The following is a 6,469-nucleotide window of genomic DNA, read 5'->3' as shown; positions in this document are numbered from 1 at the left end:
AAAGTTGCTTAGAATTGGCTGCTGCAAGAGTCAATATTTCTTTGAGAACATCAAAAGTCACACTTTAGATCCCAGAAAGGCACCTTACGATTCCAGGATTAATTCATCCCGCATTCTATAGATATATCCATTAGCTCTTGCTCTGTGTCAGGCACTGTTCCCGGCAAAAGAAGGGTCTTGCTCTAACGGAGCTAACATTCTAGTGGGAGGAGACAGGAAAGAAACAAGTAAACAAAAATAAGCTAAATTGGTTTTAGATAGCAAAAATTGTGACCAAAAAAACATAAGGTAGGGTGATGTGGAGAGTGGCTAGAATGGGGGAGGGCACATTTAGTCAGGGGGTGAAGAATGTCTCCATGAGGAGGTGATACTCTGAAGGATCAGGAGCCCATCACGCAAAGGTGGGGGGCAGAACATGGGGGATGGTGAACAGCAGAGTGACTCTAACGCCCCGTGAACAATTGGCCCGTTTGGTCCCAATTTCTACAAATCCTCGCCAACATTTTTGATCTTTTGTTTTGTTTTCGTTTCCTTTTGTTTTGTTTTCTTAGCCATCCTACCAGGTGTGAGGTCAACGTGTGTAAAGTTTCAGTTGCGCAAAGATAAGTTCTAGGGATCTGCTGTCAGTTCAGTGCCTGTAGTTGACAACACTGTGTTTTTGCACACTGAAAGTTTTGCTGAGGGTCTGTCTCAAATTAAATGTTCTTACCACACACATACACAAAGGGGGGGACAAGAGGAAACTTTTGCAGGTGGGATACGCTTATTACTTTGTGGTGATGGTTTCATAAGTGTGTGCTTATGTTCAAGTCCCTCCAATTGTATATATTAAATGGGTGCCATTTTTTGTATGTAAGTTGACCTCAGTGAAGTTTGTTGTTGTTGTTGTTGTTTTTTAATTCAGAAAGACAAAAAGAGAGAGAAAGGAAAGGAGAGAGAGAGAAAGAAAGAGGGACAGAGAGGGAAAGAAAGATAGTGAGGTGGGGGGGGGGATGAGAGGGAGAGAGAGAAGGAAGGAGGCAGAGAGAGAAAGGAAAGCAGAGGCTTTGAAAAAGGACTAATTTGGGTCCAAATTCAGTCTTTGCCATTTATTCCATTGTAGACCAGTTTGGGAAAATAATTTAAATTTCCTCGGTCCCAGTTTGCAGATCTACAAAATAAGGATAATTAGTACCTCACATAAGGGTATTGTATGGATTGTGATTAATACTTATTGAATTTTTAGAATTCGGTATACTTAATAATTGTTCAAAAGTGATGGTGTTATATATCATCAAACAGTAATAGTTTTATACTTAAAGGTATAGACATTTGGATACATAGTTTTTATATCTTGACTAAGCACAGCAAAATTTATAACTGATTCTTGGAGAAGTTCTCGCCTGAATGGTGAGCTTTCTGGAAGCAAGATGCTCCTTCGAGAGCTGAAGTCATTTTTTGGCACATTCCAATCTGAGGAAGAATGTTAGGTCTGCAAGGATGTTGCAAATGAGACCATTGGAGATTCTCTCTGGTCACCATCTATTTACTCTATCATGAAATGACCAGACTTCTTTTGACTTCTTGAAAGAAGCATCTTGAAAACCATTGCCAACTAATATCTATGTAACTACACGTATAACCAGATCTCACATCTTTGGGAAACATCAGCTGGCCTCAGGACATGATATGATACTTCACATGGGGCATTCAAAGGCTGGGCCAAAATCTCCAGGGATTTCCTGGATAACACTTTTCTAAATTTTTTTGAATGTTTATTTATTTTGAGAGAGAGAGAAAGAGTGAGCAGGGGAGGGGCAGAGAGAGAGGGAGGGGGAGAATCCCCACTAGGCTCTGGGCATCAGTGTGGAGCCCGTCATAGGGTTCAAACTCACAAACCATGAGATCACGACCTGAGCCGAAATCAAGAGTTAGACGTTTAGCTGATGGAGCCACCCAGGCTTCCCTGGGCAGCACTTTTCTGATTTCTCTTGGTTGAATGTGTTCCACTTCATGGAAAGACTGTTGTAGGTTTGATCAGGAAGACTGAGCTTTCATCAATGATTTTTCTGTGTGTTAATTAGAGGATAAGGCAAGGAATTTTGAAACCATTGATAGAATAGTTTCTAATTAAGTGGTGCACCATCTTTGTAAGGGAGTAGCCAGAATCCTGTGAAATAGTGCATTTCAGGAAAAGCTGCCAGAAGCTTTCCTGGACATCGTTTCCTTAACCTTCTCAAACTGTCAGTCTCAACAGTTCCCTCCAGGAGCCACACTCAACCTTGTCTCAAATCTCAATCTTTGCAGAGAGCTGGCTTAACACTTTCCCTTCGATATTCTCTTTATGAGTCACTATATTATGTGCACATCCTATGCTAGGAAAAACAGTGTCTAACCAAATATTTCATTCCATTTGCTTAACTAATACTTATTTTTATAAGTGTACTTTGTATAAATCCCTATAGGTACACTTTTTTTTCACTTTTATTTGTGCTTAAGACAGAGTCTTATCTCTTTTTCTGTGTGTAATGTTTGGGATAAGGAAGAAAAACTGGCACAGTTTCATTACTATTGGTGATGTAGTTATTATTCACTAAAGGCAAAGTGGAATGTAATTTATGAATCAAACCATAACTGACTTTGTGGTCTCAGACATCTGTAATTGTTCCAATGACTAATTTTTCTTCTCCAGCAACTTAGAGCAGGTTCAATGAATGCTAGAGAGGTTTACTAGCTGCTGAATATAAATGTGAGACTGTGGAGTTTAGTATCAGTGTAAAAATGAGTGACTGTATCATACTCCTTGTCTAGACAGAGAAAGGCTTCTGAGAGCAATCTCCTTTTCCTCATATTTCTTTGAGAGATCTGAAGGTAGATCTTTAGGATACAATGTCACATGAGAGGGCTGAGGCTGTGGTTCCCCTGGAAAGGAAATGGAAAAATACTTGCCTCTGAGACTTGAACACATTCCTTCCTTCCTTCCTTCCTTCCTTCCTTCCTTCCTTCCTTCCTCCCTTCACCCCTTCCTTCCTTCCTCCCTCCCTTCTTCCCCTTCCTTGCTTCCTTGCTTCCTTGCTTCCTTCCTCCTTCCCTCCCTTCTTCCCTTTCTTCCCTTCCTTCCTTCCTTCCTTCCTCCCTCCCTTCTTCCCCTTCCTTGCTTCCTTGCTTCCTTGCTTCCTTCCTCCTTCCCTCCCTTCTTCCCTTTCTTCCTTTCTTCCCTTCCTTCCTTCCTTCCTTCCTCCCTCCCTTCTTCCCCTTCCTTGCTTCCTTGCTTCCTTGCCTCCTTCCTCCTTCCCTCCCTTCTTCCCTTTCTTTCTTTCTTCCCTTCCTTCCTTCCTTCCTCCCTCCTTCCTTCTTCCCCTTCCTTCCTTCCTTCCTTCCTTCCTTCCTTCCTTCCTCCTTCCCTCCCTCCCTTTGCCCCTTCCTTCCTTCCTCCCTCCCTTCCTTCTCCTTTCTTCCTTCCTTCCTTCCTTCCTTCCTTCCTTCCTCCCTCCCTCCCTTCACTCCTTCCTTCCTTCCTTCCTTCCTCCCTCCCTTCTTCCCCTTCCTTCCTTCCTTCCTTCCCTCCTTCTTTTCCATCTCTGCCTCTCTCTTTTCTAGATCCTAATCAAAATAACTTTGGGAAAAAGCGCCCAACAAATATTAAGAGTGCAGTGAATAGCTTTTGAGCGATTATAGAGTGACAGTGTGTTCTTAGGCAAATGGAGACCTGGTCAGGAATGACACGCTGGTTTCAACTCGAATGCCAACTTCTTTTGGTTGATACAGTTCTGTGTTAAAAAGGTTTTAACATTGTGTCCAGACTTAGTAAGAAAGAGGACCTAAACCAATCCCCTCTTTCTTTTTTTTAAGTTTCTTTATTTTTGAGAGAGAGAGAGAGAGAGAGAAACAGAGCATGAACAGGGGAGGGGAAGAAAGAGAGGGAGACACAGAACCCGAAGCAGGCTCCAGGCTCTGAGCTGTTAGCACAGAGCCTGACTCTGTGCTTAAACTCACCAACCGCAAGATCTTGACCTGAGCCTAAGTCGGAGGCTTAACCGACTGAGCCACCCAGGCGCCCCCCAATCCCCGTTTTCTGAGAAGGTAAGAGGGAAGTTATGCCAAGGGAGGAGGATGCCATTGTGGAAGGAAGACCCAACACCGCTCTGGGAATTGCAATGAGGTGTAGTGGTTACTGCTGTGACAGCTGGAGCCAGATGCCAGGGCTCACATCCTGAGTAGATAGATCATTTCCTAGTTGTGACTTGGAACAAGTCGAGTTTTCTGTAATTCAGATGGTTAGCCTGTCTAGAGGTCTGTCACCATTTTTTTGATCGTTGCAGAGAAATCGCTTTTGGTTTCATTGATTTTCTCACTTGCTTTCCTCTTTGTAATTTCATTGATTTCTGCTCTAATTTTTATTATTTTTCTTCTCTGCTTGCTTTAGGTTATTTTTGCTCTTTCTTCTCTAGTTTCCTAAGGTGGGAGCTTAGATTATTGGTTTAAGATCTTTCTTCTAATATATGCATCCAATACTATAAATTTTCCTGTTTTTACTGCATCCCATTAACTGATAAGTTGGATTTTTTAGTTAAAAATGTGTTGTTTTTTTTTTTCATTTTGAGAGTTCTTTGACCTGTTTGTTATTTAGAGTTCTGTTGTTTAACATCCAAATACTTAGGAGTTTTCCTGATATCTTTCTGTTTTGATTTCTAGTTTACTTCCATTGTGGACTGAGAGCATACTTCACATGATTTCTATACTTTTAAATTTGTTAAGTATGCTGTGTGGTCCAGAGTGTGATCTATCTTGGTGAAAGTTCCATGTGAGCTTGAGAAGAGTGTGTTAGCTGCTTTGGGTGGATGAAGTAGTCTATAAAAGTCATTTAGATCCAGCTAATTGATGGTGTGGTTCAGTCCAACCATATCTTTACTGATTTTCTGACTGTTGGACCGCAATTATCGATAGAGGGCTGTTGAAGTCTCCGACTATAATAGTGGATTCTTTTATTCTCGTTGTAGTTCTGTCAGCTTCTGTCTCTTTTATTTTGACCCTCTGTTGTTAGGCACATTCACAGTAAGGATTGTTATGTTTTGAGAATTGGCCCCTTTGTCATTATATAATGCTTCTCTCTATCCCTCCTAATTTTTCTGGCTCTGAAATGTGCTTTGTCTGAAATTAATATAGCTACTTTCTTTTGATCAGTGTTAGCATGGCATATCTTTCTCCATCCCTTAACTTTTAATCTCTGTGTTTTCATATGGTAAAGTGGACTTCTTTCAGCATGGGAGCCTGCTTCCGATCCTCTGTCTCCCTCTGTCTCTGCCCCTGCTTGTTCTCTCTCTCTCACTCTCTCTCAAAAACAAATAAGCATTAAAAAAAAAAAAAAATTTGGTGGGGCGTCCGAGTGGCCTAGTTGGTTGAGCGTCCAACTTCAGCTCAGGTCATGATCTCACAGTTTGTGAGTTTGAGCCTCTGTGCTGGCAGCTCAGAGCCGGGAGCCTGCTTCGGATTCTGTCTCTCCCCTCTCTCTCTGCACCTTCCCCACTCACAGTCTGCCCCTCTCTGTCGCAAAAATAAATAAACATTAAAAAAAAAAAAGATTTGGGGCGTGTGGGTGGCTCAGTCAGTTAAGCGTCAGACTTCAGATTTCTGGTTTCTGCTCAGGTCAGGATCTCACAGTCGGGTGAGTTGGATCACTGCATCAGTCTCCACGCTGATAGTGCAAAACCTGCCTGGGATTCTCTCTCTGCACCGCCCCCCCCCCCCCCCGCCCCGCCCCATGCACTCTATCTCTCTCTAAATAAATAAAATCTAAAAAAACAAGAGTAAAAAAAAGATTTTATTTTACCTTCATTTATTCCTTTTCTAATGCTCCTTTTTTTATGTAGATCTGAGTTCTGACCTATATCATTTTCATTCCTCTGAAGAATTTTTACTTTTTTTACATTTCATACTAGGCAGGTCTACTGGCAACAAATTCCCTCAATTTTTGTTTGTCTGAGGCAATCTTTATTTCTTCATTTTTTTTTTAATGTTTATTTTTGAGAGAGAGAGAGAGAGAGAGGCAGAGAATTAGAAGGGGAGGGGCAGAGAGAGAAGGAGACACAGAATCCGAAGCAGGCTCCAGGCTCTGAGCTGTCAGCACAGAGCCCGATGCGGGGCTTGAACCCACGAACCGCGAGATCATGACCTGAGCCAAAGTCGGACGCTTAACTGACTGAGCTGCCCAGGTGCCCCTATTTATTCTTTAAGCATTTTTAATATTCACTCCACATTCTTCTTGCTGCATGGTTTCTCAAGATAAGTATGATACATCTCTTACTCTTATTCCTCTGTAAGTAAGGTGTTTTTATTCTCCGGCTTGTTCCAAAATTTTCTGTGTTGGATTTTTTGCAGTTTTAATTTTATTTTAATGATATTCTTAGGTGAGGTGTTGGGTTTTGTTTTGGGTTTTGTTTTGTTTTTTTTTTAATTCTCCTGCTTGATGTTCTCTGAGCTACCTGGATCT

Source organism: Panthera tigris, chromosome B2, assembly GCF_018350195.1.
Source record: "Panthera tigris isolate Pti1 chromosome B2, P.tigris_Pti1_mat1.1, whole genome shotgun sequence".
Classification (NCBI taxonomy): domain Eukaryota; kingdom Metazoa; phylum Chordata; class Mammalia; order Carnivora; family Felidae; genus Panthera; species Panthera tigris.
This window is presented reverse-complemented; position numbering follows the sequence as displayed.